Below are 22,247 nucleotides of genomic sequence, written 5' to 3' on the forward strand. Positions count from 1 at the left end.
CCATGTTCAAGAAGCTCTTCATGCAATAGGGAAAAGCCACTGTCAGTCATCCATCTCCAGAGCTAGGCAGTTACTGATTGTTCAAATTGCCTGAAGTCTCACATGGAAACCTCTTCCTGAGAGCCCACTGGCATCAATGAGCAAGAAGTACACACAAGTTAGTTCTTATTTGCCCTGGTTTTCTTTAATATCTTGCGTAGCTCTGATTCTCATATGTCATGCTTAGGACAAGAAACTATTCACTGAGACTGGGAGTATTTCACAGCATTATGTAGCCGTCCTACTTCTGCTCAGTGCAAGGAATGGAGTGCAGGTGCCACTACTATTAATGTTTCAATGGCTCTTTCTGGATTATAGATTTGTAGATGCCTTTTATCTTCATTAAAATGTTCTATATATTAAGTTTGTCTCTTTTGTAAATGTACTTCTTTATCCATAACAAAAAGTGTTTGGGCCAGGTGCGATGGTGCATGCCTATGATCCCAGGAGCTTGGGAGGCTAAGGCAAGAGGATCACAAGTTCAAATTCAGTCCCAACAACTTAGCAAGGCCCTAAGCAACTTATTGAGACTCTGTCTCAAAATAAAAATAAATAAATAAATAAAAATGGGCTGGAGATATGGCAAGGTGGCTAAGCAACCCTGGATACATTCCCTGGTGCAAAAATAAATAAATTAATTAATTTTTAAAAAAATTGGAAAAGAACCAAAAAGAAGAAAAACTTTAAAAACCACAGAGTTTCTATGCTTTGTTAAAAAAAAAATCTGATCTTGAAACTTTCAACAGTATACACATGTATACTTCTACTTTATAGGAAATCAATCTACAGTTAAAAAAAACACCACAAATATTTGTTGTGGTATATGAAAAGCTATGGGGACACAGAATTAAAATCTCATTTTAAATAGAGTAGATGTTTTTATTTATTACCCCTCAGTATTCATTATTCAAAATATACTTTAAAATATATTATTCAAAATATAATTCAAGTCAAGGGGTGCATGTCCTGTTCATGGAATATTGGCTTCTTTTTAATGAAGATGGGTCAGTAGTTATTTATACTACCCTATGTATAGCTCTAGATATATAAATTCTTAGCAATGGTCCCAAAATTTCACTTTGTATATTGACTTTGGCAGAATCAGATTTAGAACAAAATGTCAAATGATTTTTTTATAAATATAGTCTCTACATCTTTTAAAAAGTTTTAATTATGGAAAACATCAAATATATAGATGAATGATATAATGAACATACATGATTCAACAATTATTGACTCATCACATATCTTCAATAACTATAAGCTCAGAATCTATTTTGATTTATCTATACCTCTATTCACTTTCCCCAATTATTTTGGAGCACTCAAAAATATTCCCCATAGATTATCAACTCTGTAGCTGTGACTCTACTTTTTTTTTTTTTTTGCAAATATGGAAAATCAGCCTTATTAAACTAAAGGTAGTGTTTTGCTCAGGCTTGTCATTCATCTCTTATGGAGTTTACAATTGAAAAAAATAATAGAAATATAAAAGATACGAGGTCTGAGATCGGCAGAGATGCTGATTTACCCAACAACAAGAATGTATGGGTGTTTCATAGTATTAAACTTTCAAAATCACCAACATTTATCTTTAGTGTTAAACATTTTCACGGCAATTGTCCCAAAATGTATTCATTCTTCATTGCTTTATTATGTTAGTAGAAGCGCTTGATTTCATTTTGTGTTGAAAATTTTAACCTTTTCATAAAGTGATCAACATTAATTATTCTGTTAGGATACAGAAATGCCCTCAGGAGCATTTGAGGTTTGAGAAGATGTTTTCCATATGGAAGCTCTGGACTGCTATGAAGTCTTATTTCCTAGTAAAAAGATATGAGAATGAGCAAGTCTCAACTGAACAATCATTTCACAGTCACTGGACTCAGACTCTCAAGGTCATTGAATAACCCCCCAATAGTTGTATAGGAATTTATGAAGTTCATTCTTAGACACCTGAGCCTTGAGGCTATCCCAGGGAGAAACTTTTCTACCATAAGAGAGAACAAATGGATCTTGCTGGGCAAAGTGGACATCTTCTCCACCCAAAAGATGTTATCTTATCAGTCTTGCAGCAATTGTTCAACTTATAGATCTTAAACCCCCAGGAAACCTTGAGGTAACAGATGGCATAACAACAGTACAAGGCCAAAGGCAAGGGCTGCAGGACTTTGGAGAACTGACTCAAATGTACAGTCCTGGACCACACTCTTTCAGTACTTGCTAAAAGTTATCCAAGTATTGTATTTATGTTTGGACTTTTAAATAATTTTTCCTGAGATTGGAGAAAATCTTCATCCACTCTTAAAGTGAAACTTGCGGTTTTTAACTTCTTGATGAACTCACTATATTTTGTATTGTCACCTCCTCCTCCCCCTTGCAATTCAGTGTTTCTAATTTGCTATGGCCTATGAAGCCAGAATCTAAATTTCTAGTATTGGATCTACAATAAAAGTAGTATTTGCCTGAGTGATTAACCCTAGGAAAGCACATGAGATTTGGATGATAGAGATTGCTATGCCTATTTTAGGATGTAAGAGAATTTCAACCTTTATTTCTGGTCCTTAATGTATTATAAGTTGGGCAATGTTGCAAAATTAATTGCCTCGTGAGAAATAAGATGCTAACATAAATGGATTTAGAGCTCCTTAAATCACCTGCTTAGTACTGATCTGATGCATACTCCTTGAGGTTTGGATCCTAATGAACACCTTCTAATGCGCAATTTCTTTACTTGGAAAATTAAGTGTGCTTGTATGACTTTTCTATAGAACACTCCCTTCAATAATTCACTTGAAATTAAATTCTAGGACAGATACAGTCCCAGGCTTAAAGTGTTTCTCTTTTATAATTCTTAAAAATTTCCATGAAGTAAAAGACAAAACATAAAAGTGATTTCAGGCTCTGCTTTTGACCTTTAGGGTGTTCTATTACAAGCAAAGGATTCCAATGCCTTTCATGTGTGATTCTTATAAAGATTTATGAGTAAAATAAAAGCAGAAGTAAAAATTAGATTAATAACCCCAGAGAAAAATCCAACAGTCTCAAAGAACAACTCTTTTCTAGACCCTTGAGAACAGTCACATGGGGCAAGTGCTAGTGCAGACTGGAAAACGTAGTTATTTCCAGCTAGACTGACAGAGTTGCTATGGGATTCCCAGGAGCTCTGGGGTATTCGAGGCCAGTTATTTCAATTGCAGACTTCCACCAACGATCAACTAGCAAGAATGAGTGACCTGTGAGTAGCTGCATCCCCTATATTTGCTGTCTTCTGACACCAAAATGGTATTTGAAATTATTCTTCAAGAATAGCTAATCTCCAAATTTGTCAGTTTTATGTTCCCTCAGTCTTATCCATATCTTCGAGGCATGACACTGATGACCTTTCCCAGTTTTTCAAAGCTCCTCCTTGTACCCAGCTGCAGTAACAATGCCTGAACTTGGACTTGCACCCCTTTCCTATTGTCTGTCACTTTCATTTCCTGCTTTATATTCCTCTTTGCTGGATTTCTGATGTGGCTCCATAACTAGTCTTTCTTCTGTTTTTCTACTTCCAATCATCCAACTTTCCAATTTCATGCCAATATTTAAAAGTTTGTTTTTAAGTCTGCTCAGAAATCAACACATGAGGGGCTGGAGTAGTGGCTTAGTGGTAGAGCACTTGCCTAGCATTTGTGAGGCACTGGGTTTGATTCTTGGCACTGCATATAAATGAATAAAATAAAGGTCCATTGACAGCTAAAAAAACAAAAAACAAAAACCAAGATATCAGACTATCTTAGCTTTTTCTAAGCTTCTCTCTTCCCCCTGCTCTCCTGTTTTTCTGTACTTTCTTTCACTCCAGCTAAACTTGCAGACTCACTGTCTTAAAAGCATCCTGCCCTTCTCATTGATTATTCCCCTCCAGAGACACCCCCTATATTCTCCTATCCACCTTCCTTCAAGGCCTAGGACAATTTCCATCTCCCCTTTGACTTACAAGGTAAAAAAGAGCTAATAAGAAAAATAAAAGCAAGAGAAAGATGAGAGAAATCCCCATTCTAATATTGCTTCAGAAGTGATGGTATTAATGTAACAGGTACTGTTAGATTGGGCATTCCTTAATTGTTTAGATTTTATTATTCTTCCAATGGGTGCCTATTATTTTTTTATGACAGTTATATTATGTCCCAGAAATGCAACACTTTTTGTGAGCTGACTAACTCATAGATAGAAGAGATGATTTCTATAGAAAAACTGGCCTAAGCAAATACATAAAAGATCTCTTCTCTGCTCATTTTGGTCCTCTGTCTTAAAAATCAGAGAATTTTAAACTTGAAATGTGCCTTTTGGGCCAACTTTCTCATACAGAAAGGACATTTAGAGTCAAAGGGACCTCTGAACTAATATCTATTTTTAAGTTCGAAGGCCCCTGCTTCAACTAAGGATCACAATTGCAGAGAATAAATCTTGCTTAAATAGAAAGAATTTTTTATAAGATAGTAAGTAGTTATAGAGCCTCCCAGCCACATCACAAGAACATTCTAGAAGAAATCTTGCGGCTGCTGTTGCCACCCACTGTTCAGCAGCTGTGAAGCCAAAGACCAGCTTTGGCTTCTGTTGCCATCCCTCACCTACTTCCCCACACTCCAAGTCTTAGGTAACCGAGTCTCTTGGCAGAGGCTAGATCACAGGTGGAAGTCTAGAAGCAAAGAAGTTTTGAGAAGATTCTTTTTGAGTTTCCAGACTGGGGAGGAAAGATCACCTAGAATGGGAGTGAGTGGGGATCAGGTGAGTCAACCTGTAGTATTTGCCTCACACACTCAACACCATGAACAGTCTTGCTTCTCTCCTGGATAACAAACCAGAGAATGAAAAGCCATTTAGAGACCAGATTACATGTGGAGGCCCTGAAGACTTCTCTGGTCTGAGTCACATCTCAGACACTCTCTACCTGTGTGAACTTGCACTGATTCTGTGCATTTATTTATAAAGAAGAAATACTCATAATTTTTAACTCCGCAGATAAGTGTGAGGATTAAGTGCACTAAAATGTAAGCTACTAGAACACGATTCCTCATATACTGAAGGTCAATAAATGTTAGTTATGCTGCTATGATATGGCACTATATAATATAATTTATATTAGAGGAAATTGTAGCTTTTTAAATATTCATGTAAGCTGAAATAAGATTGGTATATGGCTTTACCAAAAGACAGATTATATGATCTACAACAAATGGAGCATATGATATTTGCAAAGTATCAATGAGAATTTTCTCTCTAGGCCTTTTTCTAGTTTGCTTTTATACTGTCACTATTAAAGAATCAAAAGAAACTTGTCATTAATCTGTCTCAAAGCAGGTAACAGTCACAGTATGTACAACTGCCACCCTGGGGACAACAATCAATACTTCTGGATACCTTTCTTCTTTGAAGGATCTGCACAGTCCTGCACCAAGAAGTGTACTTTGAATTCTGAACAAAACCCTCTATTTCCATCTCTTTAAAAAAAAAATAGTGAGTCCAGCCTGGAACCATTTTGTTATAGGAAATAACAAAATGTTCTTTAATACTGTTTTGAGTCAAGAATTTAAGGACAGTAAAAAGTAACAGAGACAAAAGCTTTTGACAACTCTTACTGTCTAGACAACTGGAAATCTCCATCTCCATAATAAAAGGAACACAGGAATAGACCAAAGAAAAGAGCCTCCCTGGTTTGGAAATGTACCTTAAACAGTTCCTCCTGCTGTTTTGTTTTTCTCTTTTAGCATCTCAGCTCCTTAGAAAATTCTTTCACAAAGCAATGTGTCCACCACATTTAACACCATGGCTAGTTCTACATCCTTATTCTCTATGAAGTTACTGTTCCTCCTAGCACAAAGAGTTGTAGACCTCTGAGGTGCTGTCAAGTACCAGTAGCTGTATATTTGTGATGTAGCGCAAAGTGTCATTTAGGCCACAGGTTTTCACTCTTCTGTGTGATCTCAGGGGAGTGAAGTAAACTCTGATTCTATTTTATTATCTGAGAAGTGGACAGTAAGCATTTCTACACTGGCTGTAGAACACTGAATGACATAATGGAATGCACATTCGTAATCTCAAGGATGTCATCATCCTCACAGACTCCCATTGTTCTTAGAATTAACTACCACTTTTTAATTAAAAAGTAATGCTCTGTTTTTATTTGTTTTTTATAGGCAGGTCTATTTTGTCTGTTTCCTCTATAATGCACCTCCATTCTCTCCACGTGTTTTAACACTTACACAGGCAGATGGAGTCATCTCCCTGGCCCATATTCTGGCTCTTCACTAGTACTCATGCCCCCTACTATAACAGGTGTGGGAGCTCATCACACTTCAGGTGTACATGCAGTTAAAGAGAAAATAAAGTCCTTAGGACTCTTCCTGAGAAGCTGCTATTATGCTGAGTCTCTTATTCTATAGTTCTATGGGGGATGGGTATCATGTATGTGTGTGTATATACATATGACACTTATGATAAACATATATTTATATTTATATTGTTGTCATATGAATAAAAATGTGAATTTAAGTACACCACACACACACACACGTATATATTTGTGTGTGTGTGTGTGTGTGTGTGTGTGTGTGTTTATCCTAGGTGGCACATGATGAAAGAATTCTTTTTAGGACAGCTTTAACTTGGTCTTTGTAATTTAAGCATTCCGGCCCTTTAGTTAAATAGGAAAAACTAAATAAAGCTAAATCTTCCAGTATGGTATTTAAAATCTTATTATGTATCTGTCTCTCTCACTGGACTGTGTGTTGAGAAGCTCGACTTTTGGTCAAGGTCATCTGTTAATCTTATACCCAAAAGTGTGCACTCAGTACTGCTGAACTTCTAACCTCTATACAGGAAAGTAATGGTTTGCTACCTTTATTTTACACAAACATGAGCAAGATAATCTTAAAAGATTTGCTATTATTGCATAATTTTTTTTAATGCACTGTTTCAAATGATGCAATGACAAGGACCACATCTGGTTTATAAGCAATGCTTCATTTTAGTGTAACCTTGTAGCTGCTGAGAAGATGCAACACATGTTATTAATAATATATTTTTTAAACTAACACAGCATGGCCTATTAAAGGTGCTGAAAATAAATTTAGATATACAGAAACCAATGATGTTAGCTATGTAAAAGAGAAATTTTAAAACACCTTTCATGCTACAACCTAATTAAAATATTGATAAAATACCTCATTACACAAACAACTCAAGGTACAACAACTGCTTTTGTGATCATTTGTTATTAACAATGGGAAAACATGATTTCCATTAAAAAGACACATTGAAATGGAATGAGCAAGCTCTCCCAAATATGTGCTTATCGATCTTGCCCTTCTCATATTCTTCAACTCTCCCTCTTCCCCACTATTTCAGGCGTCTGGGGTGGGGGAGGGGATTAAAGGATCAATAAAGTTTTTCCTTCCATTTAAGCCTAGTACTATTCCCTCCAGAATTACCAGATTACAAAAAAAAAAAAAAAATGCAGCTAAGAGTCAAGAATTTGGATGTTAGCTATCAAAGTTTCAGACCATTTTCTTCCACATTCTTGGGCAACTTTTTCAACCTGTATTGGTTTTCTCATACATAAAGCTGTTAGTACACAACTTCCATGTATAAAAACTTATTGGGATTATATTACAGAGCATCTAGCGCAGTGCCTAATTAGAGCACATCTGCAGTTCCCCAGTCCCTCTCTCTACCCCTACCCAAGTACAATGAACAACCCAAAATAGACCTGAATAGGAAAATTTGGAATAAATAAAAATATCCTAAAGAGTTAGGACATTCTGGCAAACCTGGGCTTGGGGTGAGAGAGCAGTGAGCATAACTATGGCTCATGCTGGGAAAGGGGCCAAGACCAGGGTCCTGGCAAGCGTAAAGATGCTGTTTGGGGAACCTGGGACTGGACAGTCACCAAGCAGCTCTGCAGCAATGTCACAGTTATATATGAAGGAAACCAAGGATAGGAAGGAAACATTACCAGAATTTCTGCTTTAAAAGGCTTATATTCAATTAAAGATAACAGCAAGGAGAAATAAGACTTTATAGTTCATTATACCTTTCCTAAATCAGGTGCTGGAAGTAAATGCAGATGGACCGAAACCAATGATGCTAACTCTGTAAAACACATGACAGTTTTTAAAAGAGAAATTTAGAAACAGGCTTCATGCTACAACCTAATTAAAATACTGATCAACAGTGTCGTTTGTTCATCCTGGGAATTTGGATAGTAAACAAAGAAAGTTCAACTCCAAATGGACATGAAAATTCCAACAAACAAAGCCAGAAGGGACTTATATCTCATTTCAATCTTGTTATAGTGGCAAAACAGTGTCCAGTAAAAAGGGATTTGACCATGTGCACAGCTACACAGTTACATGTAGAGCCAGGAATTATAGCTGAGTGATTTCTGAGGAGTTAAAAGTCTCATTTCCATACATTTATTGAAATCAACGGGAAAACTTCACATACGACCAATATAGAAACAAAGAGAAAATTATTATAATTTAGAAATGTTTAATTATTCATTATTATATGAAAGATGGTAGCCATTCTACAGGCCATCCAGATTTGTGGCATGGGTAGAGGCATACATATTGAAATATCTAAAATACTTAATTGTAAGTGACATTAGGTGAGTTTTTAAATCGAAACCTAGCCTCAAACTGTAGAAATCACTGTAAAAGAAAACAAAAGTTCAATAATGACACAGTATTCTACAATGAAGAACTCTTCGTGAACTAATCAGCCCTGATGATCTGATGGAAACTTCACATACATATACCCCATGATGGGGTTTGATGATGACTACAAACCTTATTCAGATCAACAGTCTGGTGCAAACAGTGTAGAGAGAACCTATTTGTTTGGTCCTTCATCTGAGGAAGTTTGAGGAACATCAAGAGGTGGCCTAACACCCATTATCAAACTGCTTCCTGAGTCTGATGTTCTGTCCCTGCTTACCTTGTGAGATTTTCCTCTCACCTTCTCTTTTGTGTTCAGCTGACTGGTCTCTCACCACAGACTTGCTTTCCATTGTATCAAACATGCTCACATTTTTCCAATCCAACAACCTCCTTCTCCTCAACCCCAATTCCAGTTCATTACCAGCTCCCTCTCTTACTCACCATACTCCTATTTAATGGAGGCAAGTCTCCTCTATCTCCACTTCCACCTCTCTTCCTCACTCTCACTCATTAGAATGAACTATGCATTCCAGAGAAACACTGTCCTTTGTCACCAATGAACAGACACAATTCGTGGCTTAAAGCCTTAATAACCTCTATTTAGTTTTTATCCTATTTGTATTCTCTTTGAATCCATTTCTTATGGAAACAATTCCCTACAAAATTTTGCTTACTGGCTTATTCCTCCATAAACTTCAGGAAAAAAATCTCCCAATTTAATGTCCTCCCCCATATATAATAAGCAAGTTTGGTGCTGAATTATCATAACAGTGACCCTGTGTTTCACTGAAAAGAACATTAATAATTTTTATATCTCATTAATCTTTCAATTTATAGGATCATATTTGATACATTTTTACATTGGACATTTCTTAATGAATTAATCAAATGATCAATTTCTTAATGAAATAGTCCCTAATGACTTGATAGAAACTTCACATAAATATATTATAAAAAAAGTTTGATGAAGATTAGAAACCTCATCAAGAACAATAGTTCTATGTGAACACTAAAGATAGAACCCTAGTTCTTATAAAAAAGTTACAGTGAAATCATATATATGATAAGAACCTGTACCTATCATATGTAAAGAATTTTATAATTTGATAATTAAAAGAAAAGCAATCCAATTGAAATAGGGGAAAAAAGATCTGAATAGCATTTTTCAAATTCTTTGCCACAAAGCACATGAAAAGTTGTTCAACATCATTAATCATTAGAGAAATACAAACCTAAACCACTATTCAGTCCCACTAGGATTAATTTAACAAAAATGCACTGATATTAAGTCAATCAAAAATAATATTATTTTTACAAAATGAAATAATAACAAGTGTTGGCAAGGATATTCAACTGATCAACAAATAGATAAAATATGGTATCTCCATTTATTTGGAAAGAAAAGAATGAAGTACTGGCACATGCTACAGCATGAGTAAAACTTAAAACTTTATGCTAAGAGAAAGAAGTCAGGAAGAAAAACACCACATATTATATGATGTTATTCACATGAAATGTCAAGAAGAGGCAAATTTACATAGACTGTAAGTTGACTTGATGGTTGCCTAGGACAGGGGGTAGGGAAGGGAAGGAAAATGGGGCAGGAGTAAAAATATGGGGAGTGAATTCTAAAGGGTGGAGGATTTCCTTTTGAGATGATGAATATGTTCTAAAATTAACCATGGTCATGGATGCAAATCTTTGAATATGTTAAAACCTATTCAATTGCAGATTTTAAATAGGTGAATTCCATGGCATGTGACTCCTATCTCAATAAAAGCCTTATATTAAAAAATACACAAGAACCAGAGTGGGCAGGAATGAGCTCTAGCAGTCTGTACTCCTCGTGAGTTCTTCAAACATCAAGAAACCAGCCTTATTGTTTTTAACTTGTTTACCAAAGAAATTGGTCCAATGTTTATATCATTTAGATGATACAATTAACAGAAAGAAAATGTGATGTTATATGCTGACAATGTTCTCTTCCTGTCAAAAAACAACTTAAAAAAAACGTCTGAAACTGTTAGTTAATATTTTGTGAAAGATCTTCTGCATATCAATTATGCCCAGAGTCATTATTTTTGGCAGTCACGCTATAAATCCAGACTCAAGAGAGATAATTTTATACCATCTGCTCTCAAACTTGAGCATGCATCAGAATCACCTGGAGGACTTGACAGAATACAGATTTCTGGATCCCATCCGCAGAATTTCTGATGCAGAGGATTGGGGTGGAGCCTTTAACAAGTTCCCAGGGGATGTTAATTCTGTTAGCATGGGGACTACATTTTTTTTAAAGAGCCCCTCGTGGTTCCATTACTAATCTATTTAGTTTTATTATGGCCATACTTAACACTAACTTATCCTGTTACATGATTCACATAGTACATCAGAACTGCTATATTAGAAGAATTGCTTGATTGGGAGAAAAATACTATATAACATAAAATCAGTGATGGAGCCAACACTTGAATTTGAAATATACGGTAAGACTCAGGATGTGGTAGCAAGAACAAAATCAAAAAGTCTCAAAGAAAGTCAGACATCTGTGAATCACATCGATGCCAGAGGAATAGATGAAAGATCAATGAAGTCTTGCCTCTGGGTGGGGTAGCAGTGCAATGAGGTGACAGTCACTAGGTTAAAGGTGCTTCCTGAATGGCTTCCAGTTCCTAAACCACAGTCTTGGCCCTATGACACTTACTAGATTTCTGTTGACAGGATACAAGGTTTAAGTAATTTATTGAACTAGATCAGGGATCCCGTTGACCACTGATTTATAAAACCATAAATTTAAAACCCATTTGGGGGCTCACCACTTCAGTTTTTATCCATTAAGAGGACAATCATTTATCATCACCTTATCTAATAACACCAAAAAGTCAGGAAGGGTATTATTTCAGACTAAAGAAAGAAAATTAGTAATTTTGGCCCACTATGACCTTTATTTTTCTCATTTTGTAACAAGAAGTTTTGTAACTGACTGTCCCTTGTCTATAATCCCAGATTGTGTAACCAATGTTCTATGTGACCTAATGGCTTCAATCTCAAACATGTTCTACAATTTTAGGTAAATGCCTGTAAATGTCAGGCAATAATTTATGAGGATAAGAGACAGAAGGGCAAGAAGGGGACAGAAAAAGAAGAACATTGGTATGAGGAAATTTCCCTAAAGAGTAGAGAGGTTAACATTAAGTTATTGAGGATGAATTTATTGAATTTTCAATCCTCCTGCCTCAGAATTCCCAGTAGCTGGGATTACATACTTTCCCTTTATCTGTATATTAATGAGTTTTTTCTTATTTATAGGATAAGATCATAGTATTTTAAATGTAGCTTTCAAAAATTTCATAATTCTGTATATCTTTTATGTATTGTTTAAAATTTTAATTGTGATCAAAACCAGAAAATACAACTTGCTGTCTCAAAAAACAAACAAACAAAAAAAAAAAAACCCAGTAGAGGTTAAAAATCAAAAGGACAAAAAAATAGGAGTAAGTGTGCTTTATGAAGTTTCTACCTCATTTCAAATGAGCCACAACTTTAAATCACAACTGGAAATATATCCACAAAACTCCTCTGTGACAATGACCAACGTCTGCATACAATAGACAGAACAGTCTTTGTTCTTCTTTAAACCAAAATCTTCAACCCATACTCTTCACACTCTCTGTTCTAATGCCTATCTGGGAATCAGACTTGGGCCTCTGGTGAAGGTCCAGTCATTTGTTGAGCACTGGGTTCTAGATTATGTAGGACAACTCTATCCCAGTCCTGGAAGTTGGATGTCTAGCAGGTATTTGAATTGGAAGGTAAGTTTCAAATACCTTCTCCTACATGTGTTGGTAACAGTTATCACACGATACTTGATTTCAATCGATAGCATTTATAACTTGTCAAATATAATAAGCATTCCATATGTCTGTTTTATTTTTCCAAATGTTTAAACTCTGAATTGAAAAAAAAAAATGGAGGAATATCAAGCAAATTCTCTTCTAGAAAATTTATTTCTCTTACACATTCCATGAGAACCTACAAGTAATAAAAATGAATGTTTTCTCAATGTAAGCAAATTAATAGATACATCATAAATCATTTCATAGCATCATCTTTACAGTTCCTTTAAATATCCAACTAGTTTTCCATGAAAACACTAAGGGGAATATTATGAGTTGAAAAAGATCATTGAAATTTCAATGAGTCTGATTCTATGCAAATTCTGAATCTGAATGCAATTTTAAGATACTATAAAAACCTTAGGGGAAATGTCTAAATGAAATTGCATCCAGGGACATTACTTAGTTCAAATTTCAATTTCTTTTGTCACAGTCCTGAAAGCATTTTGTATTAGAAATCTAAAACCAAAGAGCAATTAACCTAATCTACTTTATATTATTTATTTTTTGTCAAACATCCGAGTAGAACCAAGGTTTTTTGTTTTTTATTTTTTCCTTTTTTTTTTTTTTAACAGCAGGAGTCTAACACGCTAATCCATAAAGCTAAACAACCATCTGGAATAATACTATCTCTCCTACAGGAGATTTACCAGTCAGAAAACATGGTGATGTCTCAGAACCTCAGCTTTTCACAACAGAAATCGTGGGCCTGGTGCACCTGGCCCTTTGGGAAATCATCTGTCAGTGGAGATTATTCCATCTCTATGGTTGCTGCCGCTCAGCAGTTCTGACTACTTAGCACTGAAGTTGTTAAAATCATGCACCATTTTACGTAAACAGATCTAGATCAAAGGAAAATATTCACTTGAGTTCAGCGTCATACTTGAAATTAATAATTTCAACTCGCTAAATATAATGCAAGTGAACTTGTTAGAGAGGATGTGAGAGTATGTAACTTTCCAAATTCTGGGGAATTAAAATACATTCAAAGAGTCAAGCCTAGTTATCATGAAAAAGAGATATTTCTTAATGCTTGGAAAAAACATTAGCGAGTTAAATAATATTGAGAAATTAACTAATTTTCACTATAATAAAAAATGATTCTTTACAAATTACTAATGAGAACATTTTAATGTCATCTACTGATGAAATCGTAATTATTAAAGAAAAGAAAAATGCATAAATGATAAATATAGCTATAAAGCAGTAACAGGAAAAAGATAATTATAATTCTGTGGAGATTCTTCCTAGATATCAAAGGGAAAAATATCCACAGGAAGAAGGATGGATTAGCCATAAGTCCTTATATAGGTAGAGACTTACACATGTCTAATAAAAGAAAAATTCAATAGGTTAGATATTTGATAGGATCATTTTACTCCATTCTAGGCAATCAAATTATGTCTAATTTCTCTCAATATGATGAATCAATCAAGCCACACTGCCAAATGCAGGTGGCAGATATGCATGAATGATTTCTTTTCTAATCTGAAACATATACCACTGACATTAATACTTAGGAGCCAGTTTGAAATAATTATCAGTGTACGAGGAGCTCCAGATTTTTGATTTTATTGTTTAAATAAAGACACACACACAAAAAAATGGGGAAAGGGTGGAGATCAACATCATATATCTAACTTCCATCTGTAACTAGTACCATAAAAAAAAACATTTTACCACAAAATATAGAAAGGTTATAATCTTAAAATAAACATGATTTTTTTCCTAAGAAATGACACCTAGTAATTTTATAGGAAAATTCTCTCAATAACATATGTTGGCATTTGGAGGAACATCTGGTTCCTCACTACAACTGCACACACATTAAACAACTGGTATATAGTAGAGAATTCATTGCTTAATGCTATTTTGTGTTTATATATTGAGATTAGTCTTAGCATTATAAGCCTAAAATGCAAGTTGGGCAGTGACAATATAGTCTCAATTTGCACAATTTACAAAAACACTCATTTGTCTACTTTAAAAATCCTTAGTGCAAGATGAAATGTCTTTATAGATTAAATCTCTTTTATATTAAGCCTGTAATCATTTAGATGTATTGTTAACTTTTCTAAATGAATAATAATGTGAAATAGGCTGTATTCATGAAAAGGGTTTTTCATGATCTCATTATTTTTCTCTCATTATAACATCTAATTAATTATATGTCCAGTGTATATAATATGAATTGCCTCACTTCCATAAACTTTTAAGGTCACGGAGAGATCCTGCTGAATTTGGAAATCAGATCACATCAAGACTGCTCTCAACATTCAGTTCTTCCCATTATTGTATTTACATTTTCTATGAGATTTCACCTGTAATCCGGTGCCCATCACATATAGAGGATAATCCAGTCTTTCTCTCAGGCTGCTTAGTTCCTGCTACCCTTTAAGCTCAGTTCCAGGTCTCTCCCCCTTGTTGGCTGCTTTCCATCTGCTGGCTTCCATGATGGGTCCTCAGACTCTTCATGTTTCAGTGTCAGGGCTCTGCCCTTCAGTTTCTCTTCCTGAATGGCTTCCCTCGAACAGCTGTGTAACTCATTCCTTTTCTGTTTCAATGTCACCACCTCTGAAAGGCCTTTCTTTCCAATTCCCGTACTCCATCCTTTCACTCTGACTGATTATTCTTCAGGATGCATGTTGCTGTCACAATTGTGTCTATTCAACTCTTTATAGCTATCGTCAGCACTGGAATTTAAGCTTCATGAGAATAGGAATTCGTGTTGAACATTCTAACTACAACATCAAAAACTGTAAATTACGTACACTTGAAAATATGTGTTAAATGAAGAAATGGATAAATAAAAATATTTAAAAATTTTCTAATTTGCACAAAATAATATACAGACAATTAAACTACACTAATTTGTCTACTTGTTCTTGAGTTATTTAAAAATTTCTATTCATTCACAAACTAAATAATTCTGAAGAGTTATAACAACTTACTCTTAGAAGTGAAACATAAAACCAAGTATCAATGGGGTGAACTATTTTAATGAACAGCTAATTTTGTTAGAAAGTGTTTTTTAATTATTATGATTTAACTGGAAGAGTTTTAAAATCAATCTGAAATAACCTCACAATATTAAAAACAAAAAACAGAAAATAAACAAAATTCAATAAATAAACAAGAATGAGAGTATACACTAGGAAAATGCAATAGTTGATATTTTATACACCGATGGCAACTGATGTTAAAAACTTCGAAGTTGATTTTATTTGATAATGCTGAAAATAGTACATATTAAGCTATACAACTATTTTAATAACTAACAAGTTTCATAGATCTTTCACTGATTTTTATATTGATCATTAAAAGTCAAAGGGGGCAGACATTTAGCAACTCTTATCTTCAGGGTTGGGACAGACTGTGGTTTTACGTTAAAGCTTCTACATTCTAAGAAAATATTGGTGGGATTATTCACTGTAGTTCTTTCACATTGTAGTAAATTATGATTCTTCCAAGATGATGAGAAAACTTCTTTCAAAGTGTATCAAGATTAGCAGCCATTATGAAGGCAAACGACAACAAGTGCTGGAGAGGATGTGGGGAAAAGGGTACTCTTGTACATTGCTGGTGGGACTGCAAATTGGTGCAGCCAATTTGGAAAGCAGTATGGAGATTCCTGGGAAAGCTGGGAATGGAACCACCATTTGACCCAGCTATTGCCCTTCTTGGACTATTCCGTGAAGACCTTAAAAGAGGGTACTACAGGGATACTGCCACATCAATGTTCATAGCAGCACAATTCACAATAGCTAGACTGTGGAACCAACCAAGATGCCCTTCAATAGATGAATGGATAAAAAAAAAATGTGGCATGTATACACAATGGAGTATTATGCAGCACTAAAAAATGACAAAATCATGGAATTTGCAGGGAAATTGATGGCATTAGAGCAGATTATGCTAAGTGAAACTAGCCAATCCCTAAAAAACAAATGCCGAATGTCTTCTTTGATATAATGAGAGCAACTAAGAACAGAGCAGGGAGGAAGAGCAGGAGGAAAAGATCAATTTTAAACAGAGACATGAGGTGGGAGGGAAAGGGAGAGAAAAGAGAAATTGCATGGAAATGGAAGGAGACCCTCATTGATATACAAAATTACATATAAGAGAATTAGAGGGGGAAGGGAAAAAACAAGAGAAAGAATTAAATTACAACAGATGGGGTAGAGAGAGAAGATGGGAGGGGAGTGGGGTGATAGTAGAAGATAGGAAAGGTAACAGAATACAACAGTTACTAAAATGGCATTATGTAAAAATGTGGATGTGTAATTGATGTGATTCTGCAATCTGTATTTGGGGTAAAAATGGGAGTTCATAACCCACTTGAATAGAATGTATGAAATATGATATGTCAAGAGTTTTGTAATGTTTTGAATAACCAATAAAAAAAGAAAAAAAGTGTATATATTCTTTGACCTCAATGATATTCAAAAGGAAGATGATACACAGGAGCCACTGTCAATTCTTCAAAAGTACATGATTTAATGTTTGTTTTTTCCCCAGTGCTAGTGAGGGAGATATAGAAAGGCTTAGCAGAAAAGCTTAGCAGCCAGGGCAGAATGGCAAGTGCAGAACAAAGGTGCATGGATGGATAGGTCTTCTGATGATGTCAATTTCCTGCTTAATGAAAGCAGGGGACCCAGTCAAACACACACTTCCATCTATCTCTGTCTCTCTCTTTCTTTTCCTTCTTCTTGCTTGCTATATCTATGTCCTGTTCTTCAATTCTTTGCTGAACAGAGACAACAAACCCAGCACCCCTAAACACTACTCGTGAGTCAGTAGTGATCACTTAACTACTTCTAATGACTGTGACCAAAATGGCAAGTTTGAGAAGGAGGGGTAGGCAAGGTCACAGGTGCAGGCTTTGGCCACAAAGGAGAACAGATCTAACTAGTTCCAAGAGGAATTAAACCTGTAGCTTTAGCCTCATTAACTCCCCAAGGGAAAAAACAAACATCCAAGTCAAAGGCCAATACCAAAACTTACCAGACTATACCCCTCAAAGAAGTGTTTTATGTCTAGTTGGTATTGTTATTTAAGAACAAAAATAAAATACTCTGTTTTACTAATTATTTGATTTTTCAAGGAGAAATAATTTGAGGTGGATATAAGGAGGAAAATATTCAGGAGGTTTCCTGTAAATGTTTAATTTTCAAAAGACTATTGTATTTATTAATTAATTAATTTGTTTGTTTGTTTGTTTAATGTGGTGCTGAGGATCAAACTCAGTGCCTCACCCCTGAGCCACAACCCCAGTCCTCAAAAGACTATTTTAAAAGGCATATTGCTCAAAGCTAAAAATAGCTGAGAATTCTAAAATTATAATGTATTTACTAAGAAGTGTCAATCTCAAACTCAAATAGTATTAACCATTTTGATAATGAAAGGGTTTCAATGTAAAAAGCCATATTAGGAACAGAAAACAATGAAAATTTGCACAATTTTGTACAATGATTTTAAGCCAAAGTTGTACTTTACCTGAAAGTTTCATGTAATTTGGGAGACACATTTTCATTCCTCTTGAGCTTCTGTTTTGTCTATTTTATTCTTTCTTCTTTTCTTCTAGGATATTTACACCTAATTTATTCTCCCCTAAACTTAACTTACTTTACTCCCTTTCTCTTCATTTACCAACTGACCATTATAATTATAATGACTCTTAACATGAGGATTCTTTGATTTTGGTCTCTCAAATCCTCTCTCTACCTTAATTTAATAGTCATTCATTAATATGATTCAATTCAATTATATTTCCAACTAAGCTTCTATCACACAGAAATCTCTTATTTTCAATTAGAAATACTGTTTCATATTTATGTATAACCTTTCTTTTTTTACCCTTCCACAATTATAGACTGTTGATGATTCTGATCTTTTATCTTTTAATGCAAAACTGGGGCTAAACTCTTCTTTCAACCACATTTCCTCTCTTGAATTCTGATTCCTCCCAAAATAGGGACAATTAAAGTTTCTACTTCCTCTGCCACTGCAAATATATTACTACTGCTCCTGAAGAGCTTACAGTATAAGAGCTTAAGTAGGACAAGCAGTTTGCAAATTCTGATTGCTCTTTCTCTCCTCCCCAGAACAAACTGGTTCCTTCTGTCTCTCCAGAATTTTCTTTTCCTGAATACAGGTACCAAAGATGATCATGGAATGATTCATTTCTTCATTTATTAATTAAATCACTTAGATATAAATAAATGTGAATAATCTAACAAAGCAGTTTCTACATTTCTAATTTTGGATTTTTCTCAATCCTGGGATTCTACAATGATGAATAACTTTTTATTTACTATTTTTAATAAACCAAAGAATTCAATTTAGTTTGTATCCTCTTTTTGAGGGGTATTGACCTTGCTAACACTCATAATAACATTTTAAACAATATGCCTATTCAATGAAGATCATTCACCATTTGTAAATTTAGTCAATACATTGATAGCTTACACAATCCAGAGTTATTTATATTTCCAGTGTCTAGACATGCATAACAGATTGTTTGGTGACTTTTAACATATTCTTCTAGTGAACTGCAAATAAATATTTCTTAGACAATTATCAGCATATTGCTCAATGTTTAAAGGAATTAAATATAGTGAAAGTGTTAGTACATAGTATGGGTCTTTTTCTAAAATACAAAATGGAGATAAATTTATAAGATACATTCTCAAAAATGCATTATTTTCTCTGGGGCACTGATGTCTGAGATACAGGTAGCTATGAAAAAATGGGCTCCCTCTAAACCCTGTGAATGGCATAGTACCTATGTCCTAGCAATATTTAAATTTTGTTCCCTCACAACAGAAGCATTTATAACAGTATAAATGAACATTAGAAGATGGGGCGAGATAAATGACACCACTATCATGTAATGTGAAGTCATTTGCTCCTAATGATGTCACTCTATACTCTTCCATCAAAGCAATGGTGGCTGACACTACTCAATAAAAACAGAAGATTGGAAAATATCCCATATGATGTAAGTCCATTTTTGCAAAAAAGATGTCAAAACATTAAAAAGCCATATACCTCTGTGTTTTAACAATGGTTTTCTGTCAATGGTAGGATTCAGGTTATTTTAAATGTCTGCCTTATGATATTCTATAGTGTTTTCCTCTTTGCAATTCCCATATTTCTTTATATTTAGGAGTAAATGTGAGAGACACATTTTTACTTCTCAAAAATAAGCCATTTCATTCCAGGCGGAGAAAACAAATATACTTTTTGTTTCCAAAAACATTCTTCTGAGCACTTTTCAATCCTCCGGCTAACATATGAGCCCCAATAGGAGTAGTCATTACATGAAATCAACCTTGCACCACAGCTTAGCACAAGGTATTGTACGCTATACATGCTCAGTGGATTTGGACTGGCTACTTAGTTTTTTTACTTTTTTCAGTGACTTCTTTCTCTCATTCTTGGCTCTAGTTGAATTACTTCCATCTCCAACAAATGTCAGACCGTCTTTAAGATACTTTGAGACAGAAATGTTTGTGGGCAGGCATTAAAGTGCAAAACAATTTGAGGTCAAAAAGCTGTAATTTGGCAAAAACAAATAAGCCATTACTAGGAACTCTCTCCAAATACCGGTCAACATGTGTAAGTGGATGTTTAGAGTGTTGCAGCTCCTGTGGGAACAGAAAGCACTTGACTTACTAGTGGAGAGTTACTAGGAGATGGGCAATTGAATAGATATTGAGGTTGCATTACGGCAAAGTGCTCATACCTCTTTGCTACGCTTCCTTTGTATCAAGATGAAAATCTAACAATTTCTAGAACATAAAGCAACAAGTGGAACTAAGTCTTATATTTTATAGTTATACTAAGACTTTCACTTTTTAGTTTAGAGAACTCACTTTATATAATTTTGTAACATCCACTAAGTTTCTGGTAAAAATCAACCTCCTTAGCTTCTCTACTCCAGGAATTAGAGAACTCATCACCTGTTTCCCCACTGCCCAAGCCCAATACTGTCTAGTGCCCACTAGTGTTCCCAGGTCCAGACACTCCCTTCCAAGACAAGCCACAGAACATCCATATTGGAGGAAATTCAGACATTCTGTTTGGAAATGGGAACTAGGACACAGAGCAAGGACATTTCTATGTGGGAAGTAAATTTAGTAGTGAGGGGCACTGATTTGAGCCAGGTTGCCTTCATTCCTTTACAAACCTTCTACATAGTATCTTCATCATATCAAGCAGGTTACTTGGTTTTCTATGCCTTGCTTTTATTATTATGTAAATAACAATACTACATTCTTCTCAAGGAAATTGCTATCAGGGTTATGTGGGTTAATATTTATAGACTGTCTAGAAGATTGCCTGATATATGGTAAAGGCTATGTAATGATAATATTTGCTTAGTTTACAGGTTACAAAAGTCATACATTTAAAAATATACATATGCATATATTTTATATAAATATTATAAAAGCATGAAAAGGGGGGATTGATGATAATTGGGAAGGAAGTTCTTTGAAGCTCTCCTTGCTATTATATCATTTCCTTTTTCATTTTACAGTTACAATATCCTTTTTCACTTTGTGGCTTCTTATATCCCCTGTCAATTATCTCTGCTACTGGAGATAATTCTTTCTCTCAAATCATAGCCTGGGACCTATGTCTATAATAGATCCTGCACATTTTTGTTTCTATCTCAACCAGAATCAACACAACCATTATCTTCCTCTGGTAATTACTTACTAAACAGGATGATACATGGAATATCTATCTGTTTATATCTCCATGTGACTTTTGTAATAAATTTCTACAACTCTCCTTTTCTGACTGAGACTGGTTTCCTAGAAACTTGAAAGTATTCTGGATTGTATGTTTTGAGATTCTTCATAAAAAGGTAAATTATTTTACATATTTCTTCAAGTGTCATACATATAACTACTGGAGCAACAAGTTTTTTTTTAATATATAAAAAGATAATTTTCCTATGTTGGGTATTTTTAAGCCAGGAGAACTTAAAATTCAATTGGCTGTATACATGGATAGTTGTATACATGAATGTAAGAATTTAAACCATATTTTCTAAATCCCTAGGTTACGTTTTGGGATGATACTTAGCATACCATATATCCACACCCATTATGTCTCAGAATTAAATTAAAATCCACACATGGAATTGGTTGGAAACTATATACAATGTCATGGTGAGAAGACCAAAATGTCCACAGATGGAAGTATGTTTTGATTAAAGGTAGCTATGTACTACATAAACAAGAAAGCCAAGCAGAGGGGAGTCTTAAAAAAGTAGAAATTAGAAGGATCACAGAGATAATTGCTGACAGGTTGACAATAACTTCAGACATGCTTTACTGACAGGTGTGCCCCATCTGGGTTCCTCTGAACAATTCGTGGGAAGCACAGTACTCTCCTTGCTGTGATTATATGATCTCCATCCACCAAACTGCTGGTTTAATCCCCACACAGTTTTCCAGAACAGTTAGAGAATGGACTAGTCAGGACAAATCAAGCCTCCCTGTGCTTAAGGTATATATCTCACTTTAAATGAATACTCTGTGGACACAATTTCAACACAATTTATTTTCCAATATCAGTCAATATGTTCATGTTTGAG

This window comes from Urocitellus parryii, chromosome 7, assembly GCF_045843805.1.
Source record: "Urocitellus parryii isolate mUroPar1 chromosome 7, mUroPar1.hap1, whole genome shotgun sequence".
In the NCBI taxonomy this organism is placed as follows: domain Eukaryota; kingdom Metazoa; phylum Chordata; class Mammalia; order Rodentia; family Sciuridae; genus Urocitellus; species Urocitellus parryii.